Below are 24,921 nucleotides of genomic sequence, written 5' to 3'. Positions count from 1 at the left end.
TGCATTGACCTTTAAAAGTCATAGGTATCAGATCGGCAACACATCCATGCTTGGAATGGAAAAAATGCAATTACTCTGTCAAATTTCGTGGTGCTCAAACCCACATTTCCTCATAAAGCTTGTTATAGTAAGGCTGGTTTTATACTTGTTGACTTTCGTAGGTGAAAGTCTTCCTAAAAAGGGTCTGTGGAAAAGATGTTGCAGTCAAGGGCTCGTCCGGGATTTGATCCCTGGACCTCTCGCACCCAAAGCGAGAATCATATCCCTAGACCAACGAGCCTCGTGCCCGGTGGTTTTGTATTGAGTTCAGCTGTACTATCCAAATGAAGAACAAGAACTTCAGTCATTCTCAAACTGAGAAATTCATGTTGTGTAAATTTCCGACAAAAACATTAATGTGAGTACATACTCCATTGACAGAGAAAGGTTGTGGTTTCCAGATCAGCAAAACACGAGTGAGTGGAATCTTGTCTCGTCTAGTAACAACTTTCACAGCAAAACTTGGATCTGGTCTTGTGGTTACACGTGGAAAGCGTTACATCCTCTCTTCTCATAGACATTGAATTTAGCATTCAGGGCTCGTCCGGAGACCTCTCACACCCTAAGCGAGAATCATTCCCCTAGACCAAGGCTAGTGAAGGCAAACTATGATACAGTCAGCTCTTGTCTTTTGAAAGTCGGGTTTCCCAAATCGGCAAATATCAATACTTGGCATCTTGTGTCGTGTACTAACTAAAGTTTCCTGTGTTTGCACAAGGAAAAAATGCAATTACTCTGTCAAAGTTTTTGGTGCTCAAACCCACAATTCCTCATAAAGCTTGGTATGGTAATCCTGTTTTCATACTTGTCAACTTTCATAGGAGAATGTTTTCCTGAAAAGGATCAGTGGAATAGATGTCGCAGTCAAGGGCTCGTCCGGGATTTGAACCCGGGACCTCTCGCACCCTAAGCGAGAATCATACCCCTAGACCAACGAGCCATATAAAGACAAACGAATTGCAGAGTTTGTAAACTAATATCCCATTTGTAGACAGAATTTACTCACCTTTAGATTGGCCAATTTGTGTATTGGCAACCTCACTACATTGAAAGTGTTACCATCTCTTTTCTTGTATGCATCTCAATGAACTTGAGGAGAGCATTTGAACTCTCTTTTGAGAGAGTATATCCAAAAATCTCCTCTTTGTTCTTCCTCTAGACCTCTTGCCTCGCAGCTCCAACCTCAGCATCCTTCTACCGACATATTGACAGTCTCTCCTCTTAACATGTCCATTCATTGAAAGTGACACCTTCTCGCTAAATGTTTGCACCTCAGTGTATTCTACAATGGCATTTTAGTATACTGCATTGACCTTTAAAAGTCATAGGTATCAGATCGGCAACACATCCATGCTTTGAATGGAAAACATGCAATTACTCTGTCAAATTTTGTGGTGCTCAAACCCACAATTCCTCATAAAGCTTGGTATAGTAAGGCTGTTTTTATACTTGTCGACTTTCGTAGGTGAAAGTCTTCCTAAAAAAAGGTCTGTGGAATAGATGTCGCAGTCAAGGGCTCGTCTGGGATTTGAACCCGGGACCTCTCGCACCCAAAGCGAGAATCCTACCCCTAGAACAACGAGCCTCGCGTCCAGTGGGCTTTTAATGAGTTCTGCCCTACTATCCAAATGAAGAACAAGAACTTCAGTCATTCTCAAACTGAGAAATTCATGTTGTGTAAATTTCCGACAAAAACATTAATGTGAGGACATACTCCATTGACAGAGAAAGGTTGTGGTTTCCAGATCAGCAAAACACGAGTGAGTGGAATCTTGTCTCGTTGTAGTAACAACTTTCACAGCAACACTTGCATCTGGTCTTGTGGTTACACGTGGAAAGCGTTACATCTTCTCTTCTCATAGACATTGAATTTAGCATTCAGGGCTCGTCCGGAGACTTCTCACACCCTAAGCGAGAATCATTCCCCTAGACCAAGGCTAGTGAAGGCAAAATATGAATTTACAGAATTTACTCACCTTTAGATTGGCCAATTTGTGTATTGGCAACCTCACTACATTGAAAGTGTTACCATCTCTTTTCTTGTATGCATCTCAATGAACTTGAGGAGAGCATTTGAACTCTCTTTTGAGAGAGTATGTCCAAAAAGCTCCTCTTTGGTCTTCCTCTAGACCTCTTGCCTGGCAGCTCCAACCTCAGCATCCTTCTACCGACATATTGACAGTCTCTCCTCTGAACATGTCCAAACCACCTCAATCTGGCCTCTCTGACTTTATCTCCAAAACATCTAACATGAGCTGTCCCTCTGATGTACTCATGCCTGATCCTATCCATCCTCGTCACTCCCAATGAGAACCTCAACATCTTAAGCTATGCTACGTCCAGCTCTGCCTCCTGTCTTTTCTACAGTGCCACTGTCTCTAAGCCGAAAAACATCGCTGGTCTCACCACCGTCTTGAACACCTTTGCTTTCATTCTCGCTGATACTCTTTTATCGCAAAACACACCTGACACTTTTCTCCACCCGTTCCAACCTGCTTGCACTCGCCTCTTCACGTCACGTCTACTGTCAGTCCTGCGTTCTTAGCTTTCCTCTTCTCTCTCTGTCTACAAACAAACCTTCCTCCTCTCCTTCTTCGACCAACAGTAGGCTTGCATTCTGAGACTGAAGTGGCCTATTGGGATGATATGGTACCATGAGGTCTTTTAGATATGATGGAGCTTGACCCTTTAGAGCTTTATATGTAAGAAGCAGGGTTTTACATTCTGTTCTAGATTTGTTGAGAAGCCAATGGAAAGAAGCTAGTGAAGGCAAAATATGATACAGTCCGCACTTTTGCTGCAAATAGTTTGCTTCATTGAAAGTGACACCTTCTCGCTAAATGTTTGCACCTCAGTGTATTCTACAATGGCATTTTAGTATACTGCATTGACCTTTAAAAGTCATAGGTATCAGATCGGCAACACATCCATGCTTGGAATGGAAAAAATGCAATTACTCTGTCAAATTTTGTGGTTCTCAAACCCACAATTCCTCATAAAGCTTGCTATGGTAAGGCTGTTTTCATACTTGTCGACTTTCATAGGTGAAAGTTTTCCTAAGAATAGATCTGTGGAAAAGATGTCGCAGTCAAGAGCTCGTCCGGGATGTGAACCCGGGACCTCTCGCACCCAAAGCGAGAATCATACCCCTAGACCAACGAGCCTCGTGTCCGGTGGTTTTGTATTGAGTTCAGCCGGTTCAGCAAAACACGAGTGAGTGGAATCTTGTCTCGTCTAGTAACAACTTTCACAGCAAAACTTGCATCTGGTCTTGTGGTTACACGTGGAAAGCGTTACATCCTCTCTTCTCATAGACATTGAATTTAGCATTCAGGGCTCGTCCGGAGACCTCTCACACCCTAAGCGAAAATCATTCCCCTAGACCAAGGCTAGTGAAGGCAAAATATGATACAGTCAGCTCTTGACTTTTGAAAGTCGGGTTTTCCAAATCGGCAAAACATCAATAACATCATTAATAACATCATTACTTGGCATCTTGTGTCGTGTACTAACTAAAGTTTCCTGTGTTTGCACAAGGAAAAAATGTAATTACTCTGACAAAGTTTGTGGTGCTCAAACCCACAATTCCTCATAAAGCTTGCTATGGTAAGGCTGTTTTCATACTTGTCGACTTTCATAGGTGAAAGTTTTCCTGAAAAGGGTCTGTGGAATGAATGTCGCAGTCAAGGGCTCGTCCGGGATTTGAACCCGGGACCTCTCGCACCCGAAGCGAGAATCATACCCCTAGACCAACGAGCCATATAAAGAGGAGGGAATTGCAGAGTTTGTAAACTAATATCCCATTTGTAGACAGAATTTACTCACCTTTAGATTGGCCAATTTGTGTATTGGCAACTTCACTACATTGAAAGTGTTACCATCTCTTTTCTTGTATGCATCTCAATGAACTTGAGGAGAGCATTTGAACTCTCTTTTGAGAGAGTATGTCCAAAAAACTCCTCTTTGTTCTTCCTCTAGACCTCTTGCCTCGCACCTCCAACCTCAGCATCCTTCTACCGACATATTGACAGTCTCTCCTCTGAACATGTCCAAACCACCTCAATCTGGCCTCTCTGACTTTATCTCCAAAACATCTAACATGAGCTGTCCCTTTGATGTACTCATGCCTGATCCTATCCATCCTCGTCACTCCCAATGAGAACCTCAACATCTTAAGCTATGCTACCTCCAGCTCTGCCTCCTGTCTTTTCTACAGTGCCACTGTCTCTAAGCCGAAAAACATCGCTGGTCTCACCACTGTCTTGAACACCTTTGCTTTCATTCTCGCTGATACTCTTTTATCGCAAAACACACCTGACACTTGTCTCCACCCGTTCCAACCTGCTTGCACTCGCCTCTTCACGTCACGTCTACTGTCAGTCCTACGTTCTTAGCTTACCTCTTCTCTCTCTGTCTACAAACAAACCTTCCTCCTCTCCTTCTTCGACCAACAGTAGGCTTGCATTCTGAGACTGAAGTGGCCTATTGGGATGATATGGTACCATGAGGTCTTTTAGATATGATGGAGCTTGACCCTTTAGAGCTTTATATGTAAGAAGCAGGGTTTTACATTCTGTTCTAGATTTGTTGAGAAGCCAATGGAAAGAAGCTAGTGAAGGCAAAATATGATACAGTCCGCACTTTAGCTGCAAATAGTTTGCTTCATTGAAAGTGACACCTTCTCGCTAAATGTTTGCACCTCAGTGTATTCTACAATGGCATTTTAGTATACTGCATTGACCTTTAAAAGTAATAGGTATCAGATCGGCAACACATCCATGCTTGGAATGGAAAACATGCAATTACTCTGTCAAATTTCGTGGTGCTCAAACCCACAATTCCTCGTAAAGCTTGGTATTGTAAGGCTGTTTTCATACTTGTCAACTTTCATAGGTGAATGTTTTCCTGAGAACAGATCTGTGGAATAGATGTCGCAGTCAAGGGCTCGTCCGGGATTTGAACCCGGGACCTCTCGCACCCGAAGCGAGAATCATACCCCTAGACCAACGAGCCACATAAAGACAAGCGAATTGCAGAGTTTGTAAACTAATATCCCATTTGTAGACAGAATTTACTCACCTTTAGATTGGCCAATTTGTGTATTGGCAACCTCACTACATTGAAAGTGTTACCATCTCTTTTCTTTTATGCATCTCAATGAACTTGAGGAGAGCATTTGAACTCTCTTTTGAGAGAGTATGTCCAAAAAGCTCCTCTTTGTTCTTCCTCTAGACCTCTTGCCTGGCAGCTCCAACCTCAGCATCCTTCTACCGACATATTGACAGTCTCTGTTCTGAACATGTCCAAACCACCTCAATCTGGCCTCTCTGACTTTATCTCCAAAACATCTAACATGAGCTGTCCCTCTGATGTACTCATGCCTGATCCCATCCATCCTCGTCACTCCCAATGAGAACCTCAACATCTTAAGCTCTGCTACCTCCAGCTCTGCCTCCTGTCTTTTCTACAGTGCCACTGTCTCTAAGCCGAAAAACATCGCTGGTCTCACCACCTTCTTGAACACCTTTGCTTTCATTCTCGCTAATAATCTTTTATCGCAAAACACACCCGACCCTTTTCTCCACCCGTTCCAACCTGCTTGCACTCGCCTCTTCACGTCACGTCTACTGTCAGTCCTACGTTCTTAGCTTTCCTCTTCTCTCTCTGCCTACAAACAAACTTTCCTCCTCTCCTTCTTCGACCAACAGTAGGCTTGCATTCTGAGACTGAAGTGGCCTATTGGGATGATATGGTACCATGAGGTCTTTTAGATATGATGGAGCTTGACCGTTTAGAGCTTTAAATGTAAGAAGCAGGGTTTTACATTCTGTTCTAGATTTGTTGAGAAGCCAATGGAAAGAAGCTAGTGAAGGCAAAATATGATACAGTCAGCACTTTTGCTGCAAATAGTTTGCTTCATTGAAAGTGACACCTTCTCGCTAAATGTTTGCACCTCAGTGTATTCTACAATGGCATTTTAGTATACTGCATTGACCTTTAAAAGTCATAGGTATCAGATTGGCAACACATCCATGCTTGGAATGGAAAAAATGCAATTACTCTGTCAAATTTTGTGGTGCTCAAACCCACAATTCCTCATAGAGCTAGGTATAGTAAGGCTGTTTTTATACTTGTCGACTTTCGTAGGTGAAAGTCTTCCTAAAAAGGGTCTGTGGAATAGATGTCGCAGTCAAGGGCTCGTCCGGGATTTGAACCCGGGACCTCTCGCAATTTGTGTATTTGCAACCTCACTACATTGAAAGTGTTACCATCTCTTTTCTTGTATGCATCTCAATGAACTTGAGGAGAGCATTTGAACTCTCTTTTGAGAGAGTATATCCAAAAATCTCCTCTTTGGTCTTCCTCTAGACCTCTTGCCTGGCAGCTCCAACCTCAGCATCCTTTATCCGATATACTGTTTTCACCATCTCTCCTCTGAATAAGTCCAAACCACTTCAATCTAGCCTCTCTGACTTTATCTCCAAAACATCTAACATAAGCTGTCCCTCTGATGTACTCATGCCTGATCCTATCCATCCTCGTCACTCCCAATGAGAACCTCAACATCTTAAGCTCTGCTACCTCCAGCTCTGCCTCCTGTCTTTTCTACAGAAGCCAATGGCAAGAAGCTAGTGAAGGCAAAATATGATACAGTCAGCACTTTTGCTGCAAATAGTTTGCTTCATTGAAAGTGACACCTTCTCGCTAAATTTTTGCACCTCAGTGTATTCTACAATGGCATTTTAGTATACTGCATTGACCTTTAAAAGTCATAGGTATCAGATCGGCAACACATCCATGCTTGGAATGGAAAACATGCAATTACTCTGTCAAATTTCGTGGTGCTCAAACCCACAATTCCTCATAAAGCTTGGTATAGTAAGGCTGTTTTTATACTTGTCGACTTTCGTAGGTGAAAGTCTTCCTAAAAAGGGTCTGAGAATAGATGTAGCAGTCAAGGGCTCGTCCGGGATTTGAAACCGGGACCTCTCGCACCCAAAGCGAGAATCATACCCCTAGACCAACGAGCCTCGCGTCTGCTGGGTTTGTATTGAGTTCAGCCCTACTATCCAAATGAAGAACAAGAACTTCAGTCATTCTCAAACTGAGAAATTCATGTTGTGTAAATTTCCGACAAAAACATTAATGTGAGGACATACTCCATTGACAGAGAAAGGTTGTGGTTTCCAGATGAGCAAAACACGAGTGAGTGGAATCTTGTCTCGTCTAGTAACAACTTTCACAGCAAAACTTGCATCTGGTCTTGTGGTTACACGTGGAAAGCGTTACATCCTCTCTTCTCATAGACATTGAATTTAGCATTCAGGGCTCGTCCGGAGACCTCTCACACCCTAAGCGACAATCATTCCCCTAGACCAAGGCTAGTGAAGGCAAAATATGTTACAGTCAGCTCTTGACTTTTGAAAGTCGGGTTTTCCAAATCGGCAAAACATCAATACTTGGCATCTTGTGTCGTGTACTAACTAAAGTTTCCTGTGTTTGCACAAGGAAAAAATGCAATTACTCTGTCAAAGTTTGTGGTGTTCAAACCCACAATTCCTCATAAAGCTTGCTATGGTAAGGCTGTTTTCATACTTATCGACTTTCATAGGTGAAAGTTTTCCTAAGAATAGATCTGTGGAATAGATGTCGCAGTCAAGGGCTCGTCCGGGATTTGAACCCGGGACCTCTCGCAATTTGTGTATTGGCAACCTCACTACATTGAAAGTGTTACCATCTCTTTTCTTGTATGCATCTCAATGAACTTGAGGAGAGCATTTGAACTCTCTTTTGAGAGAGTATATCCAAAAATCTCCTCTTTGGTCTTCCTCTAGACCTCTTGCCTGGCAGCTCCAACCTCAGCATCCTTTATCCGATATACTGTTTTCACCATCTCTCCTCTGAATAAGTCCAAACCACTTCAATCTAGCCTCTCTGACTTTATCTCCAAAACATCTAACATAAGCTGTCCCTCTGATGTACTCATGCCTGATCCTATCCATCCTCGTCACTCCCAATGAGAACCTCAACATCTTAAGCTCTGCTACCTCCAGCTCTGCCTCCTGTCTTTTCTACAGAAGCCAATGGCAAGAAGCTAGTGAAGGCAAAATATGATACAGTCAGCACTTTTGCTGCAAATAGTTTGCTTCATTGAAAGTGACACCTTCTCGCTAAATTTTTGCACCTCAGTGTATTCTACAATGGCATTTTAGTATACTGCATTGACCTTTAAAAGTCATAGGTATCAGATCGGCAACACATCCATGCTTGGAATGGAAAACATGCAATTACTCTGTCAAATTTCGTGGTGCTCAAACCCACAATTCCTCATAAAGCTTGGTATAGTAAGGCTGTTTTTATACTTGTCGACTTTCGTAGGTGAAAGTCTTCCTAAAAAGGGTCTGAGAATAGATGTAGCAGTCAAGGGCTCGTCCGGGATTTGAAACCGGGACCTCTCGCACCCAAAGCGAGAATCATACCCCTAGACCAACGAGCCTCGCGTCTGCTGGGTTTGTATTGAGTTCAGCCCTACTATCCAAATGAAGAACAAGAACTTCAGTCATTCTCAAACTGAGAAATTCATGTTGTGTAAATTTCCGACAAAAACATTAATGTGAGGACATACTCCATTGACAGAGAAAGGTTGTGGTTTCCAGATGAGCAAAACACGAGTGAGTGGAATCTTGTCTCGTCTAGTAACAACTTTCACAGCAAAACTTGCATCTGGTCTTGTGGTTACACGTGGAAAGCGTTACATCCTCTCTTCTCATAGACATTGAATTTAGCATTCAGGGCTCGTCCGGAGACCTCTCACACCCTAAGCGACAATCATTCCCCTAGACCAAGGCTAGTGAAGGCAAAATATGTTACAGTCAGCTCTTGACTTTTGAAAGTCGGGTTTTCCAAATCGGCAAAACATCAATACTTGGCATCTTGTGTCGTGTACTAACTAAAGTTTCCTGTGTTTGCACAAGGAAAAAATGCAATTACTCTGTCAAAGTTTGTGGTGTTCAAACCCACAATTCCTCATAAAGCTTGCTATGGTAAGGCTGTTTTCATACTTATCGACTTTCATAGGTGAAAGTTTTCCTAAGAATAGATCTGTGGAATAGATGTCGCAGTCAAGGGCTCGTCCGGGATTTGAACCCGGGACCTCTCGCACCCTAAGCGAGAATCATACCCCTAGACCAACGAGCCATGTAAGACAAGCGAATTGCAGAGTTTGTAAACTAATATCCCATTTGTAGACAGAATTTACTCACCTTTAGATTGGCCAATTTGTGTATTGGCAACCTCACTACATTGAAAGTGTTACCTTCTCTTTTCTTGTATGCATCTCAACGAGCTTGAGGAGAGCATTTGAACTCTCTTTTGAGAGAGTATGTCCAAAAAGCTCCTCTTTGTTCTTCCTCTAGACCTTTTGCCTGGCAGCTCCAACCTCAGCATTCTTCTACCGACATATTGACAGTCTCTCCTCTGAACATGTCCAAACCACCTCAATCTGGCCTCTCTGACTTTATCTCCAAAACATCTAACATGAGCTGTCCCTCTGATGTACTCATGCCTGATCCCATCCATCCTCGTCACTCCCAATGAGAACCTCAACATCTTAAGCTCTGCTACCTCCAGCTCTGCCTCCTGTCTTTTCTACAGTGCCACTGTCTCTAAGCCGAAAAACATCGCTGGTCTCACCACCGTCTTGAACACCTTTGCTTTCATTCTCGCTGATAATCTGTTATCGCAAAACACACCTGACCCTTTTCTCCACCCGTTCCAACCTACTTGCACTCGCCTCTTCACGTCACGTCTACTGTCAGTCAGCACTTTTTCTGCAAATAGTTTGCTTCATTGAAAGTGACACCTTCTCGCTAAATGTTTGCACCTCAGTGTATTCTACAATGGCATTTTAGTATACTGCATTGACCTTTAAAAGTCATAGGTATCAGATCGGCAACACATCCATGCTTGGAATGGAAAACATGCAATTACTCTGTCAAATTTCGTGGTGCTCAAACCCACAATTCCTCATAAAGCTTGGTATAGTAAGGCTGTTTTTATACTTGTCGACTTTCGTAGGTGAAAGTCTTCCTAAAAAGGGTCTGTGGAATAGATGTCGCAGTCAAGCGCTCGTACGGGATTTGAACCCGGGACCTCTCGCACCCAAAGCGAGAATCATACCCCTAGACCAACGAGCCTCGTGTCCGGTGGTTTTGTATTGAGTTCAGCCGGTTCAGCAAAACACGAGTGAGTGGAATCTTGTCTCGTCTAGTAACAACTTTCACAGCAAAACTTGCATCTGGTCTTGTGGTTACACGTGGAAAGCGTTACATCCTCTCTTCTCATAGACATTGAATTTAGCATTCAGGGCTCGTCCGGAGACCTCTCACACCCTAAGCGAAAATCATTCCCCTAGACCAAGGCTAGTGAAGGCAAAATATGATACAGTCAGCTCTTGACTTTTGAAAGTCGGGTTTTCCAAATCGGCAAAACATCAATAACATCATTAATAACATCATTACTTGGCATCTTGTAGCGTGTACTAACTAAAGTTTCCTGTGTTTGCACAAGGAAAAAATGTAATTACTCTGACAAAGTTTGTGGTGCTCAAACCCACAATTCCTCATAAAGCTTGCTATGGTAAGGCTGTTTTCATACTTGTTGACTTTCATAGGTGAAAGATTTCCTGAAAAGGGTCTGTGGAATAGATGTCGCAGTCAAGGGCTCGTCCGGGATTTGAACCCGGGACCTCTCGCACCCGAAGCGAGAATCATACCCCTAGACCAACGAGCCATATAAAGAGAAGGGAATTGCAGAGTTTGTAAACTAATATCCCATTTGTAGACAGAATTTACTCACCTTTAGATTGGCCAATTTGTGTATTGGCAACCTCACTACATTGAAAGTGTTACCATCTCTTTTCTTGTATGCATCTCAATGAACTTGAGGAGAGCATTTGAACTCTCTTTTGAGAGAGTATATCCAAAAATCTCCTCTTTGGTCTTCCTCTAGACCTCTTGCCTGGCAGCTCCAACCTCAGCATCCTTCTACCGACATATTGACACTTTTCTCCACCCGTTCCAACCTGCTTGCACTCGCCTCTTCACGTCACGTCTACTGTCAGTCCTACGTTCTTAGCTTTCCTCTTCTCTCTCTGTCTACAAACAAACCTTCCTCCTCTCATTCTTCGACCAACAGTAGGCTTGCATTCTGAGACTGAAGTGGCCTATTGGGATGATATGTTACCATGAGGTCTTTTAGATATGATGGAGCTTGACCCTTTAGAGCTTTATATGTAAGAAGCAGGGTTTTACATTCTGTTCTAGATTTGTTGAGAAGCCAATGGAAAGAAGCTAGTGAAGGCAATATATGATACAGTCCGCACTTTTGCTGCAAATAGTTTGCTTCATTGAAAGTGACACCTTCTCGCTAAATGTTTGCACCTCAGTGTATTCTACAATGGCATTTTATTAGAATTAGAATTTACTCACCTTTAGATTGGCCAATTTGTGCTACCTCAAGCTCTGCCTCCTGTCTTTTCTACAGTGCCACTGTCTCTAAGCCGAAAAACATTGCTGGTCTCACTACTGTCTTGAACACCTTTGCTTTCATTCTCGCTGATACTCTTTTATCGCAAAACACACCTGACACTTTTCACACTTCAATCATACCCCTAGACCAACGAGCCATATAAAGACAAGCGAATTGCAGAGTTTGTAAACTAATATCCCATTTGTAGACAGAATTTACTCACCTTTAGATTGGCCAATTTGTGTATTGGCAACCTCACTACATTGAAAGTGTTACCTTCTCTTTTCTTGTATGCATCTCAACGAGCTTGAGGAGAGCATTTGAACTCTCTTTTGAGAGAGTATGTCCAAAAAGCTCCTCTTTGTTCTTCCTCTAGACCTTTTGCCTGGCAGCTCCAACCTCAGCATTCTTCTACCGACATATTGACAGTCTCTCCTCTGAACATGTCCAAACCACCTCAATCTGGCCTCTCTGACTTTATCTCCAAAACATCTAACATGAGCTGTCCCTCTGATGTACTCATGCCTGATCCCATCCATCCTCGTCACTCCCAATGAGAACCTCAACATCTTAAGCTCTGCTACCTCCAGCTCTGCCTCCTGTCTTTTCTACAGTGCCACTGTCTCTAAGCCGAAAAACATCGCTGGTCTCACCACCGTCTTGAAAACTTTTGCTTTCATTCTCGCTGATAATCTGTTATCGCAAAACACACCTGACCCTTTTCTCCACCCGTTCCAACCTACTTGCACTCGCCTCTTCACGTCACGTCTACTGTCAGTCAGCACTTTTTCTGCAAATAGTTTGCTTCATTGAAAGTGACACCTTCTCGCTAAATGTTTGCACCTCAGTGTATTCTACAATGGCATTTTAGTATACTGCATTGACCTTTAAAAGTCATAGGTATCAGATCGGCAACACATCCATGCTTGGAATGGAAAACATGCAATTACTCTGTCAAATTTCGTGGTGCTCAAACCCACAATTCCTCATAAAGCTTGGTATAGTAAGGCTGTTTTTATACTTGTCGACTTTCGTAGGTGAAAGTCTTCCTAAAAAGGGTCTGTGGAATAGATGTCGCAGTCAAGCGCTCGTACGGGATTTGAACCCGGGACCTCTCGCACCCAAAGCGAGAATCATACCCCTAGACCAACGAGCCTCGTGTCCGGTGGTTTTGTATTGAGTTCAGCCGGTTCAGCAAAACACGAGTGAGTGGAATCTTGTCTCGTCTAGTAACAACTTTCACAGCAAAACTTGCATCTGGTCTTGTGGTTACACGTGGAAAGCGTTACATCCTCTCTTCTCATAGACATTGAATTTAGCATTCAGGGCTCGTCCGGAGACCTCTCACACCCTAAGCGAAAATCATTCCCCTAGACCAAGGCTAGTGAAGGCAAAATATGATACAGTCAGCTCTTGACTTTTGAAAGTCGGGTTTTCCAAATCGGCAAAACATCAATAACATCATTAATAACATCATTACTTGGCATCTTGTAGCGTGTACTAACTAAAGTTTCCTGTGTTTGCACAAGGAAAAAATGTAATTACTCTGACAAAGTTTGTGGTGCTCAAACCCACAATTCCTCATAAAGCTTGCTATGGTAAGGCTGTTTTCATACTTGTTGACTTTCATAGGTGAAAGATTTCCTGAAAAGGGTCTGTGGAATAGATGTCGCAGTCAAGGGCTCGTCCGGGATTTGAACCCGGGACCTCTCGCACCCGAAGCGAGAATCATACCCCTAGACCAACGAGCCATATAAAGAGAAGGGAATTGCAGAGTTTGTAAACTAATATCCCATTTGTAGACAGAATTTACTCACCTTTAGATTGGCCAATTTGTGTATTGGCAACCTCACTACATTGAAAGTGTTACCATCTCTTTTCTTGTATGCATCTCAATGAACTTGAGGAGAGCATTTGAACTCTCTTTTGAGAGAGTATATCCAAAAATCTCCTCTTTGGTCTTCCTCTAGACCTCTTGCCTGGCAGCTCCAACCTCAGCATCCTTCTACCGACATATTGACACTTTTCTCCACCCGTTCCAACCTGCTTGCACTCGCCTCTTCACGTCACGTCTACTGTCAGTCCTACGTTCTTAGCTTTCCTCTTCTCTCTCTGTCTACAAACAAACCTTCCTCCTCTCATTCTTCGACCAACAGTAGGCTTGCATTCTGAGACTGAAGTGGCCTATTGGGATGATATGTTACCATGAGGTCTTTTAGATATGATGGAGCTTGACCCTTTAGAGCTTTATATGTAAGAAGCAGGGTTTTACATTCTGTTCTAGATTTGTTGAGAAGCCAATGGAAAGAAGCTAGTGAAGGCAATATATGATACAGTCCGCACTTTTGCTGCAAATAGTTTGCTTCATTGAAAGTGACACCTTCTCGCTAAATGTTTGCACCTCAGTGTATTCTACAATGGCATTTTATTAGAATTAGAATTTACTCACCTTTAGATTGGCCAATTTGTGCTACCTCAAGCTCTGCCTCCTGTCTTTTCTACAGTGCCACTGTCTCTAAGCCGAAAAACATTGCTGGTCTCACTACTGTCTTGAACACCTTTGCTTTCATTCTCGCTGATACTCTTTTATCGCAAAACACACCTGACACTTTTCACACTTCAATCATACCCCTAGACCAACGAGCCATATAAAGACAAGCGAATTGCAGAGTTTGTAAACTAATATCCCATTTGTAGACAGAATTTACTCACCTTTAGATTGGCCAATTTGTGTATTGGCAACCTCACTACATTGAAAGTGTTACCTTCTCTTTTCTTGTATGCATCTCAACGAGCTTGAGGAGAGCATTTGAACTCTCTTTTGAGAGAGTATGTCCAAAAAGCTCCTCTTTGTTCTTCCTCTAGACCTTTTGCCTGGCAGCTCCAACCTCAGCATTCTTCTACCGACATATTGACAGTCTCTCCTCTGAACATGTCCAAACCACCTCAATCTGGCCTCTCTGACTTTATCTCCAAAACATCTAACATGAGCTGTCCCTCTGATGTACTCATGCCTGATCCCATCCATCCTCGTCACTCCCAATGAGAACCTCAACATCTTAAGCTCTGCTACCTCCAGCTCTGCCTCCTGTCTTTTCTACAGTGCCACTGTCTCTAAGCCGAAAAACATCGCTGGTCTCACCACCGTCTTGAAAACTTTTGCTTTCATTCTCGCTGATAATCTGTTATCGCAAAACACACCTGACCCTTTTCTCCACCCGTTCCAACCTACTTGCACTCGCCTCTTCACGTCACGTCTACTGTCAGTCAGCACTTTTTCTGCAAATAGTTTGCTTCATTGAAAGTGACACCTTCTCGCTAAATGTTTGCACCTCAGTGTATTCTACAATGGCATTTTAGTATACTGCATTGACCTTTAAAAGTCATAGGTATCAGATCGGCAACACATCCATGCTTGGAATGGAAAACATGCAATTACTCTGTCAAATTTCGTGGTGCTCAAACCCACAATTCCTCATAAAGCTTGGTATAGTAAGGCTGTTTTTATACTTGTCGACTTTCGTAGGTGAAAGTCTTCCTAAAAAGGGTCTGTGGAATAGATGTCGCAGTCAAGCGCTCGTACGGGATTTGAACCCGGGACCTCTCGCACCCAAAGCGAGAATCATACCCCTAGACCAACGAGCCTCGTGTCCGGTGGTTTTGTATTGAGTTCAGCCCTACTATCCAAATGAAGAACAAGAACTTCAGTCATTCTCAAATTGAGAAATTCATGTTGTGTAAATTTCCGACAAAAACATTAATGTGAGGACATACTCCATTGACAGAGAAAGGTTGTGGTTTCCAGATGAGCAAAACACGAGTGAGTGGAATCTTGTCTCGTCTAGTAACAACTTTCACAGCAAAACTTGCATCTGGTCTTGTGGTTACACGTGGAAAGCGTTACATCCTCTCTTCTCATAGACATTGAATTTAGCATTCAGGGCTCGTCCGGAGACCTCTCACACCCTAAGCGACAATCATTCCCCTAGACCAAGGCTAGTGAAGGCAAAATATGATACAGTCAGCTCTTGACTTTTGAAAGTCGGGTTTTCCAAATCGGCAAAACATCAGTACTTGGCATCTTGTGTCGTGTACTAACTAAAGTTTCCTGTGTTTGCACAAGGAAAAAATGCAATTACTCTGTCAAAGTTTGTGGTGCTCAAACCCACAATTCCTCATAAAGCTTGCTATGGTAAGGCTGTTTTCATACTTATCGACTTTCATAGGTGAAAGTTTTCCTGAGAATAGATCTGTGGAATAGATGTGGCAGTCAAGGGCTCGTCCGGGATTTGAACCCGGGACCTCTCGCACCCTAAGCGAGAATCATACCCCTAGACCAACGAGCCATTTAAAGACAAGTGAATTGCAGAGTTTGTAAACTAATATCCCATTTGTAGACAGAATTTACTCACCTTTAGATTGGCCAATTTGTGTATTGGCAACCTCACTACATTGAAAGTGTTACCATCTCTTTTCTTGTATGCATCTCAATGAACTTGAGGAGAGCATTTGAACTCTCTTTTGTGAGAGTATATCTAAAAATCTCCTCTTTGGTCTTCCTCTAGACCTCTTGCCTGGCAGCTCCAACCTCAGCATCCTTCTACCGACATATTGACAGTCTCTCCTCTTAACATGTCCAAACCACCTCAATCTGGCCTCTCTGACTTTATCTCCAAAACATCTAACATGAGCTGTCCCTCTGATGTACTCATGCCTGATCCTATCCATCCTCGTCACTCCCAATGAGAACCTCAACATCTTAAGCTATGCTACCTCCAGCTCTGCCTCCTGTCTTTTCTACAGTGCCACTGTCTCTAAGCCGAAAAACATCGCTGGTCTCACCACCGTCTTGAACACCTTTGCTTTCATTCTCGCTGATACTCTTTTATGGCAAAACACACCTGACACTTGTCTCCACCCGTTCCAACCTGCTTGCACTCGCCTCTTCACGTCACGTCTACTGTCAGTCCTACGTTCTTAGCTTTCCTCTTCTCTCTCTGTCTACAAACAAACCTTCCTCCTCTCATTCTTCGACCAACAGTAGGCTTGCATTCTGAGACTGAAGTGGCCTATTGGGATGATATGGTACCATGAGGTCTTTTAGATATGATGGAGCTTGACCCTTTAGAGCTTTATATGTAAGAAGCAGGGTTTTCCATTCTGTTCTAGATTTGTTGAGAAGCCAATGGAAAGAAGCTAGTGAAGGCAATATATGATACAGTCCGCACTTTTGCTGCAAATAGTTTGCTTCATTGAAAGTGACACCTTCTCGCTAAATGTTTGTACCTCAGTGTATTCTACAATGGCATTTTAGTATACTGCATTGACCTTACTTACTTAGTCAAATTTTGTGGTGCTCAAACCCACAATTCCTCATAAAGCTTGCTATGGTAAGGCTGTTTTCATACTTGTTGACTTTCATAGGTGAAAGTTTTCCTGAGAACAGATCTGTGGAATAGATGTCGCAGTCAAGGGCTCGTCCGGGATTTGAACCCGGGACCTCTCGCACCCGAAGCGAGAATCATACCCCTAGACCAACGAGCCACATAAAGACAAGCGAATTGCAGAGTTTGTAAACTAATATCCCATTTGTAGACAGAATTTACTCACCTTTAGATTGGCCAATTTGTGTATTGGTAACCTCACTACATTGAAAGTGTTACCATCTCTTTTCTTGTATGCATCTCAATGAACTTGAGGAGAGCATTTGAACTCTCTTTTGAGAGAGTATGTCCAAAAAGCTCCTCTTTGGTCTTCCTCTAGACCTCTTGCCTGGCAGCTCCAACCTCAGCATCCTTCTACCGACATATTGACAGTCTCTCCTCTGAACATGTCCAAACCACCTCAATCTGGCCTCTCTGACTTTATCTCCAAAACATCTAACATGAGCTGTCCCTCTGATGTACTCATGCCTGATCCTATCCATCCTCGTCACTCCCAATGAGAACCTCAACATCTTAAGCTATGCTACCTCCAGCTCTGCCTCCTGTCTTTTCAACAGTGCCACTGTCTCTAAGCCGAAAAACATCGCTGGTCTCACCACTGTCTTGAACACCTTTGCTTTCATTCTCGCTGATACTCTTTTTTCGCAAAACACACCTGACACTTTTCTCCACCCGTTCCAACCTGCTTGCACTCGCCTTTTCACGTCACGTCTACTGTCAGTCCTACGTTCTTAGCTTTCCTCTTCTCTCTCTGTCTACAAACAAACCTTCCTCCTCTCCTTCTTCGACCAACAGTAGGCTTGCATTCTGAGACTGAAGTGGCCTATTGGGATGATATGGTACCATGAGGTCTTTTAGATATGATGGAGCTTGACCCTTTAGAGCTTTATATGTAAGAAGCAGGGTTTTACATTCTGTTCTAGATTTGTTGAGAAGCCAATGGAAAGAAGCTAGTGAAGGCAAAATATGATACAGTCCGCACTTTTGCTGCAAATAGTTTGCTTCATTGAAAGTGACACCTTCTCGCTAAATGTTTGCACCTCAGTGTATTCTACAATGGCATTTTAGTATACTGCATTGACCTTACTTACTTAGTCAAATTTTGTGGTGCTCAAACCCACAATTCCTCATAAAGCTTGCTATGGTAAGGCTGTTTTCATACTTGTCGACTTTCATAGGTGAAAGTTTTCCTGAGAACAGATCTGTGGAATAGATGTCACAGTCAAGGGCTCATCCGGGATTTGAACCCGGGACCTCTCGCACCCTAAGCGAGAATCATACCCCTAGACCAACGAGCCACATAAAGACAAGCGAATTGCAGAGTTTGTAAACTAATATCCCATTTGTAGACAGAATTTACTCACCTTTAGATTGGCCAATTTGTGTATTGGCAACCTCACTACATTGAAAGTGTTACCATCTCTTTTCTTGTATGCATCTCAATGAACTTGAGGAGAGCATTTGAACTCTCTTTTGAGAGAGTATATCTAAAAATCTCCTCTTTGTTCTTCCTCTAGACCTCTTGCCTGGCAGCTCCAACCTCAGCATCCTTCCTTCTGGTGCTCAAACCCACAATTCCTCATAAAGCTTGGTATAGTAAGGCTGTTTTTATACTTGTCGACTTTCGTAGGTGAAAGTCTTCCTAAAAAGGTTCTGAGAATAGATGTCGCAGTCAAGAGCTCGTCCGGGATGTGAACCCAGGACCTGTTGCACCCAACGCGAGAATCATACCCCTAGACCAACGAGCCTCGCGTCTGGTGGGTTTGTAATGAGTTCAGCCCTACTATCCAAATGAATTTAGAATTTAGATTGGCCAATTTGTGTATTGGCAACCTCACTACATTGAAAGTGTTACCATCTCTTTTCTTGTATGCATCTCAATGAACTTGAGGAGAGCATTTGAACTCTCTTTTGAGAGAGTATATCTAAAAATCTCCTCTTTGGTCTTCCTCTAGACCTCTTGCCTGGCAGCTCCAACCTCAGCATCCTTCTACCGACATATTGACAGTCTCTCCTCTGAACATGTCCAAACCACCTCAATCTGGCCTCTCTGACTTTATCTCCAAAACATCTAACATGAGCTGTCCCTCTGATGTACTCATGCCTGATCCTATCCATCCTCGTCACTCCCAATGAGAACCTCAACATCTTAAGCTATGCTACCTCCAGCTCTGCCTCCTGTCTTTTCTACAGTGCCACTGTCTCTAAGCCGAAAAACATCGCTGGTCTCACCACTGTCTTGAACACCTTTGCTTTCATTCTCGCTGATACTCTTTTATCGCAAAACACACCTGACACTTTTCTCCACCCGTTCCAACCTGCTTGCACTCGCCTCTTCACGTCACGTCTACTGTCAGTCCTACGTTCTTAGCTTTCCTCTTCTCTCTCTGTCTACAAACAAACCTTCCTCCTCTCATTCTTCGACCAACAGTAGGCTTGCATTCTGAGACTGAAGTGGCCTATTGGGATGATATGGTACCATGAGGTCTTTTAGATATGATGGAGCTTGACCCTTTAGAGCTTTATATGTAAGAAGCAGGGTTTTACATTCTGTTCGAGATTTGTTGAGAAGCCAATGGAAAGAAGCTAGTGAAGGCAAAATATGATACAGTCCACACTTTTGCTGCAAATAGTTTGCTTCATTGAAAGTGACACCTTCTCGCTAAATGTTTGCACCTCAGTGTATTCTACAATGGCATTTTAGTATACTGAATTGACCTTTAAAAGTCATAGGTATCAGATCGGCAACACATCCATGCTTGGAATGGAAAAAATGCAATTATTCTGTCAAATTTTGTGGTGCTCAAACCCACATTTCCTCATAAAGCTTGCTATGGTAAGGCTGTTTTCATACTTTTCGACTTTCATAGGTGAAAGTTTTCCTGAGAACAGATCTGTGGAATAGATGTCACAGTCAAGGGCTCGTCCGGGATTTGAACCCGGGACCTCTCGCACCCAAAGCGAGAATCATACCCCTAGACCAACGAGCCATATAAAGACGAGCGAATTGCAGAGTTTGTGATCTAATACCCCATTTGTAGACAGAATTTACTCACCTTTAGATTGGCCAATTTGTGTATTGGCAACCTCACTACATTGAAAGTGTTACCATCTCTTTTCTTGTATGCATCTCAATGAACTTGAGGAGAGCATTTGAACTCTCTTTTGAGAGAGTATATCTAAAAATCTGCTCTTTGTTCTTCCTCTAGACCTCTTGCCTGGCAGCTCCAACCTCAGCATCCTTCCTTCTGGTGCTCAAACCCACAATTCCTCATAAAGCTTGGTATAGTAAGGCTGTTTTTATACTTGTCGACTTTCGTAGGTGAAAGTCTTCCTAAAAAGGGTCTGAGAATAGATGTAGCAGTCAAGGGCTCGTCCGGGATTTGAACCCGGGACCTCTCGCACCCAAAGCTAGAATCATACCCCTAGACCAACGAGCCTCGCGTCTGCTGGGTTTGTATTGAGTTCAGCCCTACTATCCAAATGAAGAACAAGAACTTCAGTCATTCTCAAACTGAGAAATTCATGTTGTGTAAATTTCCGACAAAACATTAATGTGAGGACATACTCCATTGACAGAGAAAGGTTGTGGTTTCCAGATGAGCAAAACACGAGTGAGTGGAATCTTGTCTCGTCTAGTAACAACTTTCACAGCAAAACTTGCATCTGGTCTTGTGGTTACACGTGGAAAGCGTTACATCCTCTCTTCTCATAGACATTGAATTTAGCATTCAGGGCTCGTCCGGAGACCTCTCACACCCTAAGCGACAATCATTCCCCTAGACCAAGGCTAGTGAAGGCAAAATATGATACAGTCAGCTCTTGACTTTTGAAAGTCGGGTTTTCCAAATCGGCAAAACATCAATACTTGGCATCTTGTGTCGTGTACTAACTAAAGTTTCCTGTGTTTGCACAAGGAAAAAATGCAATTACTCTGTCAAAGTTTGTGGTGTTCAAACCCACAATTCCTCAGAAAGCTTGCTATGGTAAGGCTGTTTTCATACTTATCGACTTTCATAGGTGAAAGTTTCCTAAGAATAGATCTGTGGAATAGATGTCGCAGTCAAGGGCTCGTCCGGGATTTGAACCCGGGACCTCTCGCCCCCTAAGCGAGAATCATACCCCTAGACCAACGAGCCATATAAAGACAAGCGAATTGCAGAGTTTGTAAACTAATATCCCATTTGTAGAAAGAATTTACTCACCTTTAGATTGGCCAATTTGTGTATTGGCAACCTCACTACATTGAAAGTGTTACCATCTCTTTTCTTGTATGCATCTCAATGAACTTGAGGAGAGCATTTGAACTCTCTTTTGAGAGAGTATATCCAAAAATGTCCTCTTCGTTCTTCCTTTAGACCTCTTGCCTCGCAGCTCCAACCTCAGCATCCTTCTACCGACATATTGACAGTCATCTTGTGGAATAGATGTCGCAGTCAAGCGCTCGTCCGAGATGTGAACCCGGGACCTCTCGCAATTGCAATTTGCTTCATTGAAAGTGACACCTTCTCGCTAAATGTTTGCACCTCAGTGTATTCTACAATGGCGTTTTAGTATACTGCATTGACCTTACTTACTTAGTCAAATTTTGTGGTGCTCAAACCCACAATTCCTCATAAAGCTTGCTATGGTAAGGCTGTTTTCATACTTGTCGACTTTCATAGGTGAAAGTTTTCCTGAGAACAGATCTGTGGAATAGATGTCGCAGTCAAGGGCTCGTCCGGGATTTGAACCCGGGACCACTCGCACCCTAAGCGAGAATCATACCCCTAGACCAACGAGCCACATAAAGACAAGCGAATTGCAGAGTTTGTAAACTAATATCCCATTTGTAGACAGAATTTACTCACCTTTAGATTGGCCAATTTGTGTATTGGCAACCTCACTACATTGAAAGTGTTACCATCTCTTTTCTTGTATGCATCTCAATGAACTTGAGGAGAGCATTTGAACTCTCTTTTGAGAGAGTATGTCCAAAAAGCTCCTCTTTGTTCTTCCTCTAGACCTCTTGCCTGGCAGCTCCAACCTCAGCATCCTTCTACCGACATATTGACAGTCTCTCCTCTGAACATGTCCAAACCACCTCAATCTGGCCTCTCTGACTTTATCTCCAAAACATCTAACATGAGCTGTCCCTCTGATGTACTCATGCCTGATCCTATCCATCCTCGTCACTCCCAATGAGAACCTCAACATCTTAAGCTATGCTACCTCCAGCTCTGCCTCCTGTCTTTTCTACAGTGCCACTGTCTCTAAGCCGAAAAACATCGCTGGTCTCACCACTGTCTTGAACACCTTTGCTTTCATTCTCGCTGATACTCTTTTATCGCAAAACACACCTGACACTTTTCTCCACCCGTTCCAACCTGCTTGCACTCGCCTCTTCACGTCACGTCTACTGTCAGTCCTACGTTCTTAGCTTTCCTCTTCTCTCTCTGTCTACAAACAAACCTTCCTCCTCTCCTTCTTTGACCAACAGTAGGCTTGCATTCTGAGACTGAAGTGGCCTATTGGGATGATATGGTACCATGAGGTCTTTTAGATATGATGGAGCTTGACCCTTTAGAGCTTTATATGTAAGAAGCAGGGTTTTACATTCTGTTCTAGATTTGTTGAGAAGCCAATGGAAAGAAGCTAGTGAAGGCAAAATATGATACAGTCCGCACTTTTGCTGCAAATAGTTTGCTTCATTGAAAGTGACACCTTCTCGCTAAATGTTTGCACCTCAGTGTATTCTACAATGGCATTTTAGTATACTGCATTGACCTTTAAAAGTCATAGGTATCAGATCGGCAACACATCCATGCTTGGAATGGAAAACATGCAATTACTCTGTCAAATTTCGTGGTGCTCAAACCCACAATTCCTCGTAAAGCTTGGTATTGTAAGGCTATTTTCATACTTGTCGACTTTCATAGGTGAAAGTTTTCCTGAGAACAGATCTGTGGAATAGATGTCGCAGTCAAGGGCTCGTCCGGGATTTGAACCCGGGACCTCTCGCACCCGAAGCGAGAATCATAGCCCTAGACCAACGAGCCACATAAAGACAAGCGAATTGCAGAGTTTGTAAACTAATATCCCATTTGTAGACAGAATTTACTCACCTTTAGATTGGCCAATTTGTGTATTGGCAACCTCACTACATTGAAAGTGTTACCATCTCTTTTCTTTTATGCATCTCAATGAACTTGAGGAGAGCATTTGAACTCTCTTTTGAGAGAGTATGTCCAAAAAGCTCCTCTTTGTTCTTCCTCTAGACCTCTTGCCTGGCAGCTCCAACCTCAGCATCATTCTACCGACATATTGACAGTCTCTGTTCTGAACATGTCCAAACCACCTCAATCTGGCCTCTCTGACTTTATCTCCAAAACATCTAACATGAGCTGTCCCTCTGATGTACTCATGCCTGATCCCATCCATCCTCGTCACTCCCAATGAGAACCTCAACATCTTAAGCTCTGCTACCTCCAGCTCTGCCTCCTGTCTTTTCTACAGTGCCACTGTCTCTAAGCCGAAAAACATCGCTGGTCTCACCACCTTCTTGAACACCTTTGCTTTCATTCTCGCTGATAATCTTTTATCGCAAAACACACCTGACCCTTTTCTCCACCCGTTCCAACCTGCTTGCACTCGCCTCTTCACGTCACGTCTACTGTCAGTTCTACGTTCTTAGCTTTCCTCTTCTCTCTCTGCCTACAAACAAACCTTCCTCCTCTCCTTCTTCGACCAACAGTAGGCTTGCATTCTGAGACTGAAGTGGCCTATTGGGATGATATGGTACCATGAGGTCTTTTAGATATGATGGAGCTTGACCCTTTAGAGCTTTAAATGTAAGAAGCAGGGTTTTACATTCTGTTCTAGATTTGTTGAGAAGCCAATGGAAAGAAGCTAGTGAAGGCAAAATATGATACAGTCAGCACTTTTGCTGCAAATAGTTTGCTTCATTGAAAGTGACACCTTCTCGCTAAATGTTTGCACCTCAGTGTATTCTACAATGGCATTTTAGTATACTGCATTGACCTTTAAAAGTCATAGGTATCAGATCGGCAACACATCCATGCTTGGAATGGAAAAAATGCAATTACTCTGTCAAATTTTGTGGTGCTCAAACCCACAATTCCTCATAAAGCTAGGTATAGTAAGGCTGTTTTTATACTTGTCGACTTTCGTAGGTGAAAGTCTTCCTAAAAAGGGTCTGTGGAATAGATGTCGCAGTCAAGGGCTCGTCCGGGATTTGAACCCGGGACCTCTCGCAATTTGTGTATTGGCAACCTCACTACATTGAAAGTGTTACCATCTCTTTTCTTGTATGCATCTCAATGAACTTGAGGAGAGCATTTGAACTCTCTTTTGAGAGAGTATATCCAAAAATCTCCTCTTTGGTCTTCCTCTAGACCTCTTGCCTGGCAGCTCCAACCTCAGCATCCTTTATCCGATATACTGTTTTCACCATCTCTCCTCTGAATAAGTCCAAACCACTTCAATCTAGCCTCTCTGACTTTATCTCCAAAACATCTAACATAAGCTCTCCCTCTGATGTACTCATACCTGATCCTATCCATCCTCGTCACTCCCAATGAGAACCTCAACATCTTAAGCTCTGCTACCTCCAGCTCTGCCTCCTGTCTTTTCTACAGAAGCCAATGGCAAGAAGCTAGTGAAGGCAAAATATGATACAGTCAGCACTTTTGCTGCAAATAGTTTGCTTCATTGAAAGTGACACCTTCTCGCTAAATTTTTGCACCTCAGTGTATTCTACAATGGCATTTTAGTATACTGCATTGACCTTTAAAAGTCATAGGTATCAGATCGGCAACACATCCATGCTTGGAATGGAAAACATGCAATTACTCTGTCAAATTTCGTGGTGCTCAAACCCACAATTCCTCGTAAAGCTTGGTATTGTAAG

At 43.0% G+C, this 24,921-nt stretch overlaps 19 non-coding genes across 19 annotated transcripts; all 19 read right to left on the bottom strand.

Moving 5' to 3' along the window:
* Positions 1-907: 907 nt before the first annotated feature.
* trnap-agg (transfer RNA proline (anticodon AGG)) lies at positions 908-979 on the bottom strand. Its single transcript has one exon. It is a non-coding gene; the product is annotated as a tRNA-Pro (tRNA).
* Positions 980-3,726: 2,747 nt separating this feature from the next.
* Positions 3,727-3,798, bottom strand: trnap-cgg (transfer RNA proline (anticodon CGG)). Its single transcript has one exon. It is a non-coding gene; the product is annotated as a tRNA-Pro (tRNA).
* Positions 3,799-4,980: 1,182 nt separating this feature from the next.
* On the bottom strand, positions 4,981-5,052 carry trnap-cgg (transfer RNA proline (anticodon CGG)). Its single transcript has one exon. It is a non-coding gene; the product is annotated as a tRNA-Pro (tRNA).
* Positions 5,053-6,998: 1,946 nt separating this feature from the next.
* trnap-ugg (transfer RNA proline (anticodon UGG)) lies at positions 6,999-7,070 on the bottom strand. The gene has a single exon. It is a non-coding gene; the product is annotated as a tRNA-Pro (tRNA).
* A 1,394-nt stretch (positions 7,071-8,464) lies between these two features.
* On the bottom strand, positions 8,465-8,536 carry trnap-ugg (transfer RNA proline (anticodon UGG)). The gene has a single exon. It is a non-coding gene; the product is annotated as a tRNA-Pro (tRNA).
* A 629-nt stretch (positions 8,537-9,165) lies between these two features.
* On the bottom strand, positions 9,166-9,237 carry trnap-agg (transfer RNA proline (anticodon AGG)). The gene has a single exon. It is a non-coding gene; the product is annotated as a tRNA-Pro (tRNA).
* A 925-nt stretch (positions 9,238-10,162) lies between these two features.
* trnap-ugg (transfer RNA proline (anticodon UGG)) lies at positions 10,163-10,235 on the bottom strand. The gene has a single exon. It is a non-coding gene; the product is annotated as a tRNA-Pro (tRNA).
* Positions 10,236-10,758: 523 nt separating this feature from the next.
* trnap-cgg (transfer RNA proline (anticodon CGG)) lies at positions 10,759-10,830 on the bottom strand. The gene has a single exon. It is a non-coding gene; the product is annotated as a tRNA-Pro (tRNA).
* Positions 10,831-12,651: 1,821 nt separating this feature from the next.
* trnap-ugg (transfer RNA proline (anticodon UGG)) lies at positions 12,652-12,724 on the bottom strand. The gene has a single exon. It is a non-coding gene; the product is annotated as a tRNA-Pro (tRNA).
* A 523-nt stretch (positions 12,725-13,247) lies between these two features.
* Positions 13,248-13,319, bottom strand: trnap-cgg (transfer RNA proline (anticodon CGG)). Its single transcript has one exon. It is a non-coding gene; the product is annotated as a tRNA-Pro (tRNA).
* Positions 13,320-15,140: 1,821 nt separating this feature from the next.
* trnap-ugg (transfer RNA proline (anticodon UGG)) lies at positions 15,141-15,213 on the bottom strand. The gene has a single exon. It is a non-coding gene; the product is annotated as a tRNA-Pro (tRNA).
* Positions 15,214-15,842: 629 nt separating this feature from the next.
* Positions 15,843-15,914, bottom strand: trnap-agg (transfer RNA proline (anticodon AGG)). Its single transcript has one exon. It is a non-coding gene; the product is annotated as a tRNA-Pro (tRNA).
* A 1,126-nt stretch (positions 15,915-17,040) lies between these two features.
* Positions 17,041-17,112, bottom strand: trnap-cgg (transfer RNA proline (anticodon CGG)). Its single transcript has one exon. It is a non-coding gene; the product is annotated as a tRNA-Pro (tRNA).
* Positions 17,113-18,238: 1,126 nt separating this feature from the next.
* On the bottom strand, positions 18,239-18,310 carry trnap-agg (transfer RNA proline (anticodon AGG)). The gene has a single exon. It is a non-coding gene; the product is annotated as a tRNA-Pro (tRNA).
* A 1,620-nt stretch (positions 18,311-19,930) lies between these two features.
* Positions 19,931-20,002, bottom strand: trnap-ugg (transfer RNA proline (anticodon UGG)). The gene has a single exon. It is a non-coding gene; the product is annotated as a tRNA-Pro (tRNA).
* Positions 20,003-20,380: 378 nt separating this feature from the next.
* On the bottom strand, positions 20,381-20,452 carry trnap-ugg (transfer RNA proline (anticodon UGG)). The gene has a single exon. It is a non-coding gene; the product is annotated as a tRNA-Pro (tRNA).
* A 627-nt stretch (positions 20,453-21,079) lies between these two features.
* Positions 21,080-21,151, bottom strand: trnap-agg (transfer RNA proline (anticodon AGG)). The gene has a single exon. It is a non-coding gene; the product is annotated as a tRNA-Pro (tRNA).
* A 573-nt stretch (positions 21,152-21,724) lies between these two features.
* Positions 21,725-21,796, bottom strand: trnap-agg (transfer RNA proline (anticodon AGG)). The gene has a single exon. It is a non-coding gene; the product is annotated as a tRNA-Pro (tRNA).
* Positions 21,797-22,978: 1,182 nt separating this feature from the next.
* Positions 22,979-23,050, bottom strand: trnap-cgg (transfer RNA proline (anticodon CGG)). Its single transcript has one exon. It is a non-coding gene; the product is annotated as a tRNA-Pro (tRNA).
* Between the last annotated feature and the right edge of the window lie 1,871 nt (positions 23,051-24,921).

This window comes from Channa argus, chromosome 4, assembly GCF_033026475.1.
Source record: "Channa argus isolate prfri chromosome 4, Channa argus male v1.0, whole genome shotgun sequence".
Lineage (NCBI taxonomy): Eukaryota > Metazoa > Chordata > Actinopteri > Anabantiformes > Channidae > Channa > Channa argus.
The sequence above is the reverse complement of the archived record's forward strand: the minus strand, read 5'-3'. Positions and strand labels throughout refer to the sequence as shown.